We start from the raw sequence: 17,150 nt of genomic DNA on the forward strand, positions 1-17,150 counted from the left end.
GCAATACATTTGAAGTACTCTAAATGCATTTCAGCAAGACAGTTGATAAGGAGATTGAGAGCAAAGGTAAATGCCTCCAGGATCCCAGAACATTTGACAAATTGGATCCACAATTGGCTGAGCAGCAGGAAGCAGGATGTGATGGATGAGAGATAATAGGAACAGCAGATGCTGGAGAATCTGAGATAACGAGGTGTGGAGCTGGATGAACAGAGCAGGCCAAGCAGCATCAGAGGAGCAGGGAGGCTGATGTTTTGGGCCTAGACACTTCAGGGTTGTTTTTCAGACCAGAAGATTGCCCAGTCAGCTCTCACAAGGATCAGTAACATTGCCCTTGCTGTTTGTCGTTTATATAAACATGTTAGATCTGAATGCACGATTTGAACTGATTGGTAAGCTCAGGGATGGTATGAAAATTGTTGGGGTAGCAAACTACAAGGAGGATATTGATTAGATTACCCGAGGATAATGATGGGCTGATCAGTCGGGTTGTTCAGCGGCAAATGAAATTCAATCCAGATAAGTGTGAGGCGATACACTTAGGTAGGACAACAAGACAAGGGGATACATGACGAATGATAGGTCTATGGGAAGTACCTAGGATCAGAGAGACTTGGCCAAGATGTACATGTACACCGATCACTGAAGGTAACAGGACAGGGGTAGAGCAGGTATTTAAGAAGCTGGAGGGTTGTGGGAATCTGAAACACACTTCCTGCAAGAAGTATTGAGATGTACACGTGTGATGCCAAGGCAAACAAGGCTGTAAGCCAAGTGCTGGAAAATGCAACTAAATTAATGATGTGGTTATTTTTGACTGGTGCAGTCTCAGTGGGCTGGAAGGCCTCCTTCTGTGATGTAGACCTCAATGGCTATGCTCAGTTAGATTTACTTTTAACTGTGGAAGTCAGTTACTGAATGTAGTCACAAGATGATACCAGTACAAAATAACAAAATGTTTACTGAATGAGAAAACAAAAAGACACCAAACAAGAAGTCATAGAATCATACAGCATGAAGACAGTCAGTCCCTTTGGTCCAACTAGTCCATGTCAACCATGTTCCCAAACTAAACAAGTCTCTCCTGCTTGCGTTTGGCCCATATCCCTCTAAGCTGTTCCTACTCGCATACTTAGCCAAATGTCTTTTAAACATTGTAACTGTACTCACATCCACCACCTCCTCTGGCATTTCATTCCACACACTCTGCGTAAAGAAAGTTGCCCCTTATGTCCCTTTTAAATCTTTCTTCTCTCACCTTAACAATGTGGTCTCTAGCTTTGAATTCCCCCACCCGAGGGAAAAAAACCCTTTGTTATTCACCTTGTCTACACCCCATTGCCTTTTTATAAACCTCCGTAAGGCCACCCCTTCAACCTCCTACACTCCAGTGAAAAATGTCCCAGCCTATTTTTTTTTTACTCAAACCCTCTATCCTCCTGGTGAACTTCTTCTCTCCAGTTTAATAATATCCTTCTTTAATGGGGCAACCAGAACTGCACACACCACGGGCATCAGAAACAGATTCAAATTGATGGTACCATATTATCACAGCAACACTTAAACATCAGTTTCCACCCTAAGGTTCCTTGCTAAGGCTCCATGCATTCACTAGATGCTTTTGGTTTCCCTTATTTCGTATCTCTCTGAGACCTCAAAAGCAAACCGCAAACTAAACTCACCATAACTTTACTTTCAGAGCAATAAGTTCCCAAATACAGTTTATAGCCACATTCTAAAGATCCCGTGCTGAGGACCTCAACACCCCAGCCTGCCTTCTCTAGCAGAACCCCGTGGACACGGGCTAATGGACTTCTGGAGTGTTCTGTTTCTCTGTAATGTGTCCTATCACTAGGGCAGAGGTTTGAGGTGAGAAGTATGCCACAAAATTCTCAGGAAGCAGCACCACTTCCTGCAGACTTCCAATACTGCTCATGGGTAGAGATTCATCACCATGCATGCATGGAAGACAGGGAGCATGCTTATTATGCAGGCTTCATTCACATGTGCAGGCCCAAACACTCAGTCTGAGCAGGTACATTGATCGAGGATCAAACCACCAGGAAGAGAAAAAAGTGCACACGGTGCACTAAAAAGGTATGCAATTATTGAACTAACCTGCCTGCCTGGGCATACTTCCAAATTAGTATTGAACATAAGGTGAATATTTTTGGAACAGTTTTAGTTAAAACATTGATCTAATGTTAGAGTAGGTTCTAAGAATAAATCTGTAAGTTTCTTGTGAAAAGAGGCACTTCCCCTGCTAATTCAACCAATGAAACATCTGAACCAAAGGGAATAAGCAAGAATTCTTCAGAAATAGTATAATGAGAGCTATCTGGCCTTTGGATTTTCACACCACTTATGCGAATGCCTCACCAGCAGAGAGAGGTTTGTAAACATACAATCATACCAAGTATGTCAAGATGTCATTTATAGACAAAACATCCACCTCGTGATACATTCAGTAGGCAAGAGCTTGAGAACAAAACATCAAGTTGACCCAAAATCTCCCCTCCCCCACCCAGCTCGTCCCCGCCTCCCTCACCATTCCTCCCACCTCAAGTCCCCCACCCCCATCTCCTACCCACTAACCTCATCCCACCCCCTTGACCTGTCCGTCCTCTCTGGACTGACCTATCCCCTCCCTAACACCACCACCTACACTCACCTTTACTGGCTCCATCCCCGCCTCTTACCCTATCTTCTCCTTTATCCATCTTCTATCCGCCTCCCCCGTCACCCTATTTATTTCAGAATCCCCTTCCCCTCCCCCATTTCTGAAGAAGGGTCTCGACCCGAAACGTCAAATTTTCCTGCTCCTCTGATGCTGCTTGGCCTGCTGTGTTCATCCAGCTTCGCACCGTGTTACCCCAGACTCTCCAGCATCTGCAGTTCCCACTATCTCTATATCAAGTTGACCCAAGTCTGATGGAATACGTGCAGGCAATGGGTAAAGCTCGAGAGGTTAGTTACCCGGGGGCTGAGCTGGCAGCAAAATCAAAAAAGCCTGACACCATTGCTGAAGAAAAGAACCCACCGCCGAAATCTTGGTCATGCCTCCAGGTAAATAAATCAAAGGTGTATCAGGACCTGCTTCTGCAAAAGGGACCGACTAAATTCCACTCTCTGATAATACAGTTAAAAGGCTAGTTGACATGACAGCTGACCTTGTGCAGATTGAGAAATCAGGCAGACACTGCCAGCTGCTGGCCAATGTCAGTATGGTGATGGGAACTCCCTTCAGGAGAAGTGATAATGGGAACTGCAGATGCTGGAGAATCCGAGATAACAAAGCGTGAAGCTGGATGAACACAGCAGGCCGAGCAGCATCAGATGTTCATCCAGCTCCACACTTTGTTATCCCTTCAGGAGAACCTCTTTCTCCTGTAATGAGCCACCAAGCCCTGCGGCTGGTGAAGAAATATTTTGGTAACAGGTACCGAATTGAGGGGAAACAAGTTTACTTGAGCCGTATTTCGCACCGACAGAGCAGCCTCCAGTCGTTAAAAGTCAAAACATGTGTCTGTGAGGTGAAAGAACACAATCCAGACATGCAGATCACCCAGTGAATCCTCCAATGCAAAGTTCTTGTGGCAAAAACAAAGCCAACAGAGTTAGCCACAGTATTACACCAAGCTGAGAAAATCATGAATGACGTAAGATCACAGCCAGTGATATCCCATTTGTTCCAAGTTTTGTAAGCAGAGATCAGAGCGGCGGGGGGGGGAGGGGGTGTGCAGTACAAATTGCTCTGCTACATACTGAGGTACAATGAAGTTCGTGAGTCGTTATGACTGTATGTAAGCAATCTGCTAAAACTACTTGTGTGGGAAATAATAGTGACACTTTGTGTACTCACTGGGAACTCCCGACACCAAGCGCAATGGTCTCAACACTCGGAACGCTCGAAGAGCCTTCACATCAAAGCCTGCACTCTTTGCTGATGGGCTCAGGTGCTCCAATGCCACAGTACAGAGTCTGCAAACGAAGGAGTAAGTGGATTAGTCAGACTGGAACCCAATCTGCAACTCTACACTGAGCTTTCACAGCCTTTGAAGCAACAGAGTCTGAGAGGTGGAGCAAACACTCTCTCTCCAACCCCAAGTTCACTCCAGGTTCTGCTGATGATCCCTCCTTACAACACCACCTCCAGCTTAGCCACTTCAATGTTTCATCACCAATCACTCCCTATTTGCCTTGTAATCACACCCTATTGCCCCTTTAATCAATCCCTAATCCCCCGTTAATCCCTCTCTACTCCCCACAAAATCACTTCCTATTCCCCGTAATCACACTCTGCTCTCCCTGTAAGCAACCTTAATCACTCCCTACTCCCCACCTTCCTAATTAATCCCTGATCCCACTGTAATTACTCCCTGCTAACCCCGCAACTGTAATCAGTCCCTGTTCCTCCCCCAACTACAATCACTCTCTGCTCCCCCATAGTTACTTCCTACTCCCCCCCCCCTCCACCCCGCCCCCGCACTCACTCTCTACTTTTGTTTATTCACTCATGGACATGGACATCACAGGCTTGGCCAGGATTTGCCCATCCCAAGTTGCCCTTAAGTAGGCAGTGAGCTGCCTCCATGAACCACCGCAGTCCATGTGCTCTAGGTAAACCTACATTGCCTTTAGGGAAGGAGTTTTGGGTTTTCACCCAGCGACACTGAAGAAAAGACAATATATTTCCATGTTAGCATGACAAGTGGATTGAGGGAAATCTGCAGATGGTGCTGTTCCCATGTATCTGCTACACCTGTCCTTCTAGATGGAAGTGTTTGTGGGTTTGGAAGGTGCTGTCTGAGTAGCTTTGGTTAATTTCTGTAGTGCATCTTGTAGATGGTATACTCTGCTACTACTGTGCATTAGTTGGAGGGGTGGGGGGGGGGGGGGAATGGGATGGGAGTGGATATTTATTGCTATGCCAGTCAAGTGGGCTGCAATGTCCTGAATGGTGTTTAGCTCCTTGAGTGTTGTTGGAGCTGCACTCTTCCAGGCAAGTGGAAGTAAGTATCCCATCACGCTCCTGACTTGTGCTTTGTAGATGGTGGGCAGGCTTTGGGGAGTCAGTAGGTCAGTTACTCGCTGCAGTATTCCTCGCCTCTGACCTGCTTTTATAGCCCCTGTAATTATATGAGCTGATGCTCGTAATCTGAAACCAAAACAGCAGCATTTCTGGCAGCATCTGCGGAGAGAAAACAGTTAACTTTTCCAGTCTAGTGGCCCTTCTTCAGAATGGGACTTGCAACATGAATTCTGTTTGGTCTCCACTGATGCTGCTGGAGTTGCTAAGTTTCTCCAGCAGTTGCTGTTTTAATTATTTGTACGGCTAGACCAGGTCGTTTTCTGGTCAATGTAAGCCCCAGGTTTCAGTGATGACCATGCCATTGAATGTAAAAGGATGGTGATTAGATCTTCTCTTGTTGAAAATGGTCATTGCCTGGTATTTGCGTGCCGTGAATGCTACTTATCGTTGTCCACTCTAACCTCAATATTGCCCAGGTCTTGCTGCATTTGGGCATGGACCACTTTAGTATCTGAGGATCTGCGAATTGTGCTGACACTGTGCAACCGTCAGCCAACATCCCCACTTCTGACCTAACGATGGAGGGAAGGTCATTGATGAAGCAGCTGAAAATGGCTGGGCCTCGGGACACTGCCCTGAGCGTCTCCTGTAAAGATGTTCAGAGCTGAGATGACTTGACTCCAACAACCACAGTGATCTTCCTATGTACTCTATACAACTCCAATCAGTGGGCAGTGTTCCCCATTACACCTATTGATTCCAGTTTTGCTTGGGCTCCTGATGCCACACTTCGTTAAATGTAGCTTTAAACATCAAGAGCTCTCACTGTCGCCTCACCTCTAGAACTGTTTGAACCAAGGCTGCAACGAAGACAAGTCCTGTCAGAACACAAATTGAGCGTCACTGAGCAGGTTATTGCTGAGCAGGTGCTGCTCGATGGCGCTGTTACTGACACCTTCCATCACTTTACTGATAATTGCGAGCAGAATGACAAGAGCGGTAATTGGCCGGGTAGATTTTGCCAGCGTTTTGTGTATAGGACACACCTGGGCAATTTTCCACATTTTCTGGTCAGTACGATGTTGTTGCTGTACTGGAACTGCTCGGCTAGGGAGGGCAAGTTCTGAAGCACGAGACTTCAGAACTGTTGATGGAATGCTGTCAATATCCAGTGGCTCCAACTGTTTCTTGATATCACATGAAGTGAATCAAATTGGCCAAAGACTGTGATGCTGTGGGCACTTTCGAAAGACCCCAGGTAGTCTTTATAGACTGAACAGAATCAGCAGCTCTATATCAATATCAGTACACCAGTACAGCTTACAAACAGAGTTGCAAATCTAAGAACACCTGGTACTGTACCTAAAGCAAGACACAGTCCAGCTCTTTTCTCAGGCTGAGAGACTCTTCTTTCCGAGTGCTTCTATGGGCTTGATGAAATTAAAATTTCAATTCACCTGCTGGAGCTGTACATAACTATTTCTTAGTTATTATTGTGTTCATGGCATAACTTCCATTCAATATTACACTATCTCTGACACAGCTTCAACTCCTTCGTTTTTTGAAAATTTCAAAACTTTAAATTAATTCATTTTCAACAAACTGTACCCCAACACACCGACTCGGTATCGATAACAACTTCTGATTTTACGATAATTTTGTTACTTTAAACCCCTTTCCTTAGGAACACCGCTTAGCACATGCTAATCCACCGAAAGACTTCTCAGACCTCAGGGATTGATACATGCCTCTCTCTCTCTCTCTCGAGCAGCTTTGAATATCAACTCAAAATGAAAGTCAGAGTCCAGAAAGTTTTGCCAAAAAATCTCTGACTATTTCCTGAGGAATTCACTTGGAATTGTGGGTACTGTAGCTTTTAAAAGCTAACTCCAAACACACAGACTAACCCATATGTTTAACTTAGAATTTCAAGAATGCAAACTTGCTGTAAATTATGCTCAAATACATACACATATATCTCATTTTGAACACATTCCTCTGTAATCACACCCTGCTGCCCCTTCAGCTCACCCACTAATCACTCCTTTCTGCTCCAATTGCTTCCTGCTACCCCGACATAAACTCATTACTCCCACAGCAATTCTCATAATTATTACCTGCTGCCAGGGTAATCACTCTCCACTGTCTCTGTAATGACTCCTAAAAAACATGTCTTTATAGTTCATTTGTGTTTTTTCATTGCAGACTAAAAGCCAAGGATTTCTCCATAGTTTGAAGGCAATTAATTGTATACTCATTGTGAACACCATTTGTACAGCTGCGGGTTACAGCAATGTTTGCAGATGAACTGGAGCTAAAGGGTTATGCACATAAAGAGCTTCGGTTGGCAACAAAAAGCTGATTGGTTTGTAGACAGGTGACCATTAATGACAAAGGCCTTCTGCCTGCCAACAAGCATGTGATTGGTTGTCAGGTAGCTAAACAGTTGAGGCTGGGACCAAGATTCTTAGAAATCATCAGGTCTCTACTAATCAGGATTTAACTCTCCATTCTCCACAGTAAGGCACTTTAAAACCAGTTTATGTTTCCTTCAGCAGTTGCAATAAGCAGTGATTATTATCTGATAGACCAGAGACCTTTTCATAAATGAATTATCCATCCACTGCCTCATATAAAACAGTGGAAGCATTTGGAGATGGACAATTGAGAACCTGCATTCTAAGCAGCACAAAAATCATTTCAGGAGGCTTTGTAACCATGAAGCACTGAACTGTTTTTCTCATTATTCCCTCTATCGATAACCCTGTCTGTGTTTGTAGGTCTGTGTATGTAAAGTGGATTAGAGTCTTAATCAGTAGAGTTATATGCAGACGGTTCATAGCTGTTTACCTGTAGCTCAAGTGTAATTATTTGTAAAAAGGAAAAACTCTTGTTAAATACAAACCCATGTTCCATGATTTAAAGAGGGGTAAGCATGGGAATCCTCAAATACATTTTAAAATCTTTAACTTTTGTGATGGCTCTGAGTTTGCAGGGCTTGGTTTCCAGGTGCAACCCCAATGAGTAAAGTTTTGGGGTTCATCCAGGATTGAATGGAAACAGAGGCAATGAATATTTGTGTATGGTGTTAGTAAATAACAGAGCTGAAGGAAAACATCAGGTTCTGTGCTGTGTTTGAGACACGGCACTGGAAATGGCAAAATAGTCCCTGCAAGTGGCAACATTGTTCACTGCAAGTGCTAAGGGAACTTGCAAAGACTAGGTTGATTGACTTGGTGGGTAGGTAGCGTTATCTGACGGAAACAGAAAAGCAGTTAGTTGAGGCACGAGGATAACACTGAGGTTTTAAGGAAATACAAAAGCAAACAGGTAATCCAGGGATGAAACATTTAAATTAAGTTAGGGTTAAAGAAGCTGGAAATGAAAAGGACAGAATGGAAAAAAAAAATGATGATAAAGTTCCAGAGGGAAGAAGTTCACAAATAAAGAGCAGAAGAGGACAAGGTTAAGGTGGAAAAAGATAAAGAAAGGGAAGTAGAATTTAAAAGAGTGGAAATGAGTAAACTGTAATTAGAGGAGCACAGAGTGATACATTTACAACAGGAGACTGGAGACCTGTGACCAGCAGTGTTCCACAGGGATTGATTCTGGGTTCTCTTTTGTTTGCCATTTATATAAATGATTTGGATGAGAATGGATAGAGCAAGGTCAGGAATGGATGTTGCAGGTTCCAGGGTTTAGATCTTTGATAAAGATCAGGGAAGGTGGTAAAAGGGGGGGATGTGTGGCTTTGTTAGTCCAGGACAGTATAATTGCGGCTGAAAGAACTTTTGAGGAGGACTTGTCTACTGAGGTGGTATGGGCTGAGGTCAGGAACAGGAGTGGAGTGGCCACACTGCTGGGAGTTTTTTAAAGGCCTCCGCAAAGTTCCAGGGATGTGGAGGAGAGCATTGGCAAAACGATTCTGGGCAGGAGTGAAAGGAACAGGGTGGTCATTGTAGGAGACTTTAACTTCCCTAACATTGACTGGAATTGCTATAACTCTAGCACGTCGGATGGATCAGTTTTTGTCCAATGCGTGCAGGAGGGTTTCCTGACACAGTATGTCGAAGGGGCGACAAGAGCAGAGGCCACACTGGATCTGGTACTTGGTAACGAACCAGGCCAGGTGTTTGATTTAGTGGTAGGTGAGCACTTTGGACAGAGTGACCATAATTCGGTTACGTTTAGTTTAGCGATGGAAAGGGATAGGAACATGCCACAGGGCAAGAGTTATAGATTGAGGAAGGACAATTATAATGCGATTAGGCAAGACTTAGGAGGCACAGAATGGGTTAGCAAAATGCAGGGGATGAGGATAATCGAAATATGGAGCTGGTTTAAGGAACAGATATTGCGTGTCCTTGATAGGTATGTCCCTGTCAGGCAGTGAGGAAGTGATAAGGTAAGGGAACTGTGGTTTACTAAAGAAATTGTATCTCTTGTTAAGCGGAAGAGGGGGGCTTTTGTGACGTTGAGACGAAATGGTTCAGATGAGGCGATGGAGAATTACAGATTAGCTAGGAAGGATTTAAAGAGAGAGTTAAGAAGAGCAAGGATGGGACATGAGCAGACATTAGCAGGTAGAATAAAGGTTTCTATAAGCTTTCTATAGGTATGTGAGGAATAAGAGGATGACTAGGGTAGGAATAGGGCCAGTCAAAGACAGGAGCGGCAAGTTGTGTGTGGACCCTGTGGAGACTGGAGAGGTGCTAAATGATTATTTCTCATCTGTTTTCACTCAGGAAAAGCAGAATATTGCAGAGGAGAAGACTGAGATATGGGCTACTAGAATTGGAAAGGATTAAGGTTAGTAAGGAGGAGGTGTTATCAATTCTAGAAGGCGAGAAGGTAGATAAATCCCCTGGGCCAGATGGGATTTTCCCGAGGATTGTCTGGGAAGCTAGGGAGTAGGTGGCAGAGCCTTTGGCCTTGATCTTTGAGTCCTCATTGTCTGCAGGTTTAGTACCAGAGGACTAGAGGATTGCAAATGTTGTGCCCTTGTTCAAGAAGGACAGTAGAGATGACCCGGGTAATTATAGACCTGTGAGCCTTACGTCTGTTGTCGGAAAAGTTTTGGAAAGAATTATAAGAGATAGGATTTATAATCATCTAGCAAGCAACAATTGACTGGAGATAGTCAACATGGATTCGTCAAGGGCAGGTCGTGTCTCACAAACCTCATTGAGTTTTTTGAGAAGGTTACCAAGCATGTGGATGAGAGTAGGGCAGTTGATGTGGTGTACATGGACTTCAGAAAGCCTTTGATGAGGTTCCACATTGTAAGCTACTGGAGAAAATACAGAGGCATGGGATTGAGGGAGATTTAGCAGTTTGGATTAGAAATTGGCTTTCTGTAAGAAACGAGTGGTGGTTGATGGAAAATATTCAGCCTGGAGTCCGGTTACTAGCAGTGTGCCTCAAGGATCTGTTTTGGGACCACTGCTGTTTGTCATTTTCATAAATGACTTGGACGCAGGCATAGGTGGATGGGTTAGTAAGTTTGCAGATGACACTAAAGTCGGTGGAGTGGTGGACTGTGTGGAAGAATGTTGCAAGTTGCAGGGAGACTTGGATAAACTGCAGAATTGGGCTGAAAGGTGGCAAATGGAGTTCAATGCAGATAAATGTGAGGTGATTCACTTTGGGAAGAATAATAGGAAGGCAGAATACTGGGTCAATGCAAAGATTCTTGGTAATGTAGATGTGCAAAGGGATCTTGGTGTCCATGTACATAGATCCCTGAAAGTTGCCACCCAGGTTGATAGTGCTGTTAAGAAGGCATACGGTGTGTTAGGTTTTACTGGTAGAACATAGAACATAGAACATAGAACAGTACAGCACAGAACAGGCCCTTCAGCCCACAATGTTGTGCTGACCATTGATCCTCATGTATGCACCCTCAAATTTCTGTGACCATATACATGTCCTAGCAGTCTCTTAAATGACCCCAATGACCTTGCTTCCACAACTGCTGCTGGCAACGCATTCCATGCTCTCACAACTCTCTGCGTAAAGAACCTGCCTCTGACATCCCCTCTATACCTTCCACCAACCAGCTTAAAACTATGACCCCTCGTGCTAGCCATTTCTGCCCTGGGAAATAGTCTCTGGCTATCAACTCTATCTATGCCTCTCATTATCTTGTATACCTCAATTAGGTAGAGGGATTGAGTGTAGGAGCTGTGATGTCATGCTGCAACTGTACAAAATGCTAGTGTGGTCCCACTTGGAATATTGTGTACAGTTCTCGTCACCCCATTATAGGAAGGATATGGAAGCATTAGAAAAGGTGCATCAGAGGGTGAAGGGTCTAGGCCCGAAACGTCACCGTTTGTGCTCCCGAGATGCTGCTTGGCCTGCTGTGTTCATCCAGCTCCACTCTTTGTTATCTTGGATTCTCCAGCATCTGCAGTTCCCATTATCACCTTTACCAGGATGTTGCCTGGTCTGGAGCGAAGGTCTTATGAGGAAAGGCTGAGGGACTTGGCTCTGTTCTCATTGGAGAGAAGGAGGCTAAGAGGGGATTTAATAGAGACATGCAAGATGATCGGGGGATTAGATAGGGTGGACAGTGAGAGTCTTTTTCCTAGGATGATGACGTTGGCTTGATTGAGGGGGCATAGCTGCAAATTGAGGGGTGATAGATTTAAGACAGATGCCAGAGGCAGGTTCTTTACCCAGAGAGTGGTAAGGGCGTGGAATGCCCTGCCTGCCAATGCTGTGAACTCAGCCACATTCGGGGCATTTAAACATTCCTTGGAAAAGCATATGGATAATGATAGGATGGTGTAAGGGAAGGGCTCAGATTAGTTCACAGGTTGGCGCAACATCGAGGCCCAAAGGGCCTGTTCTGCACTGTATTGCTCTATGTTCTATGTTCTAATATAGAAGGCATAGTGAGTACGTTTGTGGGCAACACCAAAATGATGGCACAGAGGGACCTAGGATGCAGGTACATCATTCTTTGAAGTTTGCATCATGTATAAATAAAGTGGTTAAAAAGGTGTTTCGCACGCTTGCCTTTGAGTCCTTTGAGTGTAGGAGTTGGTATGTTATGTTGAGGTTATACAGGACATTGGTGAGGATTCTTCTGGAATACTGTTTCAATTCTAGTCATAAATAATGGGAACTGCAGATACTGGAGAATCCGAGATAACAAAGTGTGGAGCTGGGTGAACACAGCAGGCCAAGCAGCATCTCAGGAGCACAAAAACTGACGTTTCAGGTCTAGACCCTTCATCAGAGAGGGGGATGGGGAGAGGGTTCTGAAATAAATAGGGAGAGAGGGGAAGGTGGACCGAAGATGGATAGAGGGGAAGATAGGTGGAGAGGAGAGTATAGGTGGGGAGGTGGGGAGGGGATAGGTCAGTCCGGGGAGAACGGACAGGTCAAGGGGTCGGGATGAGGTTCGTATGTAGGAGATGGAGGTGCAGCTTGAGGTGGGAGGAGGGGATAGGTGAGAGGAAGAACAGGTTAGGGAAGTGGGGTCGCCCAGTTATATTATTATTCTGGACAGGGTTCAGAAGGGATTTGAGGATGTTGCCAGCTATGGAAGGTTTAACTTATAAAGAAAGGCTAGATAGCTGGGACTTTTTCCACTGGACCGTAGGAGGCTGAGAGGCAATCTTATAGAAGTTTACAAAATAATGAGGGGTACAGATAAGACAGTTAGTAGTAATTGTCTTTTCCCTAGGATGGGGCATTTCAAGAGTACGAGGGAGTTTCTATGGAGCACATTTTTAAGGTGAGAGGAGGGAGATTTAGAAAAGGCATGAGGGGCAAATTTTTTTACACAGAGAGTGGTTCACTTGTGGAATGAACTTCCTGATGAAGTGGTGGATGTGGGTACAATTACAACATTTAAAAGACACTTGGTTAAGTGCACAAATAGGATTGGAGAAATATGGGGCAGGCACAGGCAGGTGGCATGAGTTTAGTTTGGGTTTATAATCGGCATGGACTGTTTGGGCCAAAGGGTCTGTTTCCTCGCTGTATGACTTTATAACCTTACTATACATCAACAACTTTACACAAGGGACAGACAATTCACCTGGTCTTGAGTGTGGGAATGGATTTGTTATATTATCCAGAGTGCTACTATATCAGCGAGCTCACACTGGGGAGAGGTCATTTAAGTGCTCAGCCTGCAGTCAGTGCTCCTGACATTCGAGGAACTGATGTTCCATCAACATATTCACACTGTTGAGAGACCAATCAAGGACTCTCGTTGTGGGACTGAGTTCAAACGATCATCTGAACTCACTGTATGCCAGTGGGCTGACACTGGGGAGAGGCCATTCCTCTGCTTAGAGTTTGGGAAGGGATTAAGTCAGTCATCCAACCTTACAGCACATCAGTGGGGTCACACCAGGAACCAGCAACTTGGGAACAGAGTTTGATTCGGTCGTTTCACTCTTAGGATAGGAACAGGACAGCATCTGGCAGCTTTCTTTACAACTCGGCAGCTCTCTTCACGATCCACTCCGCTCACCCCGCATGGGGAAGGGGCTGGAAAAGGCGCCCTAAATAAACCTGTCGATGATGCCAAGCAGGTAGCAAAGTCAAGTCGCTAAGAGAAGGCATAGAGTTCACGAAGAGACAAAGACAGGTTGAGTCAGTGAATTCTAGCAGAAAGAACAAAAAATAAGATCCCATGGTATTAGGAGCAAGGTACAGGCATGGATAGAGGATTGGCTGACTGGCAGCCATGAGACAAACAGTCAGGATAAAAAGATCTTTTTGAAGGTAGCAGCTGGTGACTCGTGGAATTCTGCAGGGATCAGTGCTGGGATCACAACTATTTACATTCATTATCTGGACAAATGGACAGACAGCATTGTTGCCAATTTTGCAGATGACACTAAGATGGCTGACGGCACACTGTTGAGCAGGTGGAGAGGCTGCAGAAGGACTTGGACAGGCCAGGAGTATGGGCAAAGATGCGGGAAATGGAATACAATGTGGAAAAGTGCGACGTTATGCACTTTGTTAAGAACAAAGGCATAGACCATTTTCTAAATGGGAAAAGGTTTTGATTATCTGAAACACCAAGGTACTTAGGAGTCCTAGCTCAGGCTCCTCTTAAGGTTAACATGCAGGTTATCTTCACCAGTGGACTATTACATTGAAAAGACAGGTTCAAGACTTCTTGGAAACATTCATGATGAAAGTATATGATTAATTACTTTATCATTCAATCCTGAAACCAAAGGGATGGTCACGACCAGTGCAGATGGCTGCTGGACACATTATTGGTTTATCTGCTCCTCAAAGTCCATCAAATACCAGCACCTGAAGTGAAGAAAGAGCTTAGAAAACAAAAGTTCGGCAATAATCGCTTTCAATAGCCTAGCAGACCAGCAAACTTCCAACAACACCCTTACCAAAATCTCCACAGAATTAAATTTAACAGAGTGAAGGAGATCTGGAAAGAGCTGAAGACAGCCATCACCTCGTGCTGTGAGGAAACCATATGCTACAAGCTATAGGATAGATATGACGAAACTTAAAAGGGGATGTTGCCAGAGTTGAAGGGTTTGTGCTGTAGACAGAGGCTTGGACTATTTTCCCTGGAGCATCAGAGACCAAGGGGAGACCTTAAAGAAGTTGATAAAACCATGAGGGGCACGGATAGGGTGAACCGCAGTGTCTTTTCCCCAGGGTAGGGGAGTCCAGAACTAGAGGGCATAGGTTTAAGGTGAGAGGGGAAAGATGTTAAAGGAGGCCAAGGGGCAACATTATCACAAATGAATGGAACAAGCGGCAAGAGGAAGTGGTGGTGGCTGGTACAGTTCAGAAGGTATCTGGACGGGTATATGAACAGGAAAGGTTCAGAACATGGATGGGAAACCTGTGGCCTTAAGGCCACATGCAGCCTTCTGGGGTACTGGTTGCGGCCTTCTGCCTATTTGTCTGCAAATATTAAACCCTCCTTTTTAAATCTGTGTACCATTTTTAAAAAGTTTACTGGTAACTGAGTCATGTCAAAGACTAAGAAAAGAATTTTAAAGAAAGAGAGCAGAGTGGTTAATGAAGAACGCGAATTGCAATTGTACATAGTTGCTGTGAGAGATAACGATGTGTTTGCTCTGCGATAATTGCAACAGTGAAGAATTACAATATTAGTATTATGCAGTTCATAAGGACAACAAATATACTAAGCTGGATGGAGAAATCCGAAAGTCTGCACTTAAGAAAATGAAAGATCAAAAGGAGCAGCAGCAGGACAAGGGACTGACATCACTGAAGCAACTCATAAAGTCGCACATATACTCGGAAGAAGAGGTAGGCCACGTAGCAATGTGGGAATCATAAAAGAATGCACTGTTGAAATTGCAGGATGCTTGGATTCAGAAAAGGTTAGTAAGTACGAACAGTTACTCCTTTCACGAAGGGCCATAACTGATCGGCGACAATGAATTAGCCCTCAATGTAACAGAACATGCCAAAGTGAAGGCATTTATTATTTGATTGCCTTCGATGAATCCAGTGACACTGATGGCTCAGCACAGGTGTTATTTTTTATTCGTGTTATAGCTGCGGATTTTCATTGCCACGAGGAGTTACAGGCTTTGGGTACCCTTACATGTGGAACTGACACCTTCACTATCTTCAAAGAAAAATGCCATGAAGCAAAACTGAATTTATGTAATTTAGTGAGTGTATGCACAGACGGTGCACCTTCCGCGACAGGAAAGCATGAAGGATTTGTTATAAAAAGAACTGCCAGATCCAGATACTTTGATTTCTTTTCATTGTCTTATGCACCAATAGAATCTCTGAGCTGAATCTACTGTTTTTAGTGACACAAATAAAGCTGTAGGTATTGTGAACCACACTCGCGCAAATGCATCGTGGCATTGCCAACTTCGCAACATGTTTCAGCTTGGTGATGAAGAGTCAGCTCGGATCTGCCATATCTTTCTAAAGTGCGCTGGTTGTCACAAGGACAAATGCTTGTAACACTTTTCTCTTTGAGAAAATAAATCACAAAAATTTTTGAGGAACTGAATGAACCGTGCGAACTGTCAAATGAGGATTTCTGCAGAAATGCTGCACTTCTGTGTGGTATAATGTCAAAGCAAAGCGATCTGAATTTTTTTTGCAGGGTGCAACTAAACCTATATATGATATGTGGCTAAAAATTCAGGCATTTTGGTAAAAGCTGACCTTTTTAAAAAACTCTCGGAACTTTCAGCTGAATACTTTCCTGAACTAGCAAAGAGTAATTAATGAACAGGATACAAGCAAATTATTAAGGAAATGCTACACGAAAGAATACACACTGTTCTAGATGCTCTGATTGAAAAATACAATGAAAGGTTTGCAGATTTTGAGAAACATGATCTCACGCAGAAACTAGCTTTTCAACCACACCTGTTTGATGTCTCCAAAGCACCTGAATTGATTGATCTCTCAGAAGACAGTATTCTGAAGTCTCTATTTGATACTGGAAGGATCCCATTGTAATATGGAAAACTGTGGTTAAATACCCACGTCTACATCAACATGTTCATCGAATGCTGTTTTGTTTAGGCACACCCTACTGCTGTGAATCAATATTTTCAAATGCGATACAAATTAAAACGGGCTTGAGATCTGAAGATGACAGCTTTTCACCCGGAGGACCAATAAGCCATCACAAAAGAGACATTAAATGGTTTGTTGTCAAAGTCTTTCACGTTATTATTTCTACTGTCAAACAAATAAATGTGTCTTTGCTGGATTTTTTTTGTTCAAATTCCTCACCTAAAAGCAGGCAATAATTAAAATGAGTAAACATGTCGTCAAAATGTGACATTTTGTTGTATGTGTTAAATTCTCAGCATGTGGCCTAATAGGGTCTCGGTTAAATAAAATGTGGCCTTCCAATATAAAAAGGTTCCCTACCCCTGGGCAGAACAAACGTATTGTGCAAACGAGGACTGGACATTCCTCTTGCAGAGTATGTGGACAGGTAAAGCATAGGATATTTATGCTTCACCGCCCCTCAGGAATTATCGCAAAACTATATTGGCTGCAAATGAGTTAGTTCCTTAAACATAGAGACAAAGGTTTCAGAAACAGGAAGTAGCCTGGAAAAACCTACCTTGAATTGAAAGGGTAATGTGAAGTG

At 44.0% G+C, this 17,150-nt stretch overlaps 1 protein-coding gene across 4 annotated transcripts in view; it reads right to left on the bottom strand.

Annotated features, from left to right (window-relative positions):
* LOC125462805 (voltage-dependent L-type calcium channel subunit alpha-1S-like) overlaps positions 1-17,150 on the bottom strand; it is a 158,247-nt gene that overhangs the window by 129,022 nt on the left and 12,075 nt on the right. For all 4 annotated transcript variants that reach the window (XR_009447021.1, XM_059653514.1, XM_059653515.1 and 1 more), the window contains exon 2: positions 3,863-3,981. The gene's annotated coding sequence lies outside the window, so the exon portion shown is untranslated. The remainder of the gene's footprint in view (positions 1-3,862; positions 3,982-17,150) is intronic.

This window comes from Stegostoma tigrinum, chromosome 21 (assembly GCF_030684315.1).
Source record: "Stegostoma tigrinum isolate sSteTig4 chromosome 21, sSteTig4.hap1, whole genome shotgun sequence".
NCBI lineage: Eukaryota > Metazoa > Chordata > Chondrichthyes > Orectolobiformes > Stegostomatidae > Stegostoma > Stegostoma tigrinum.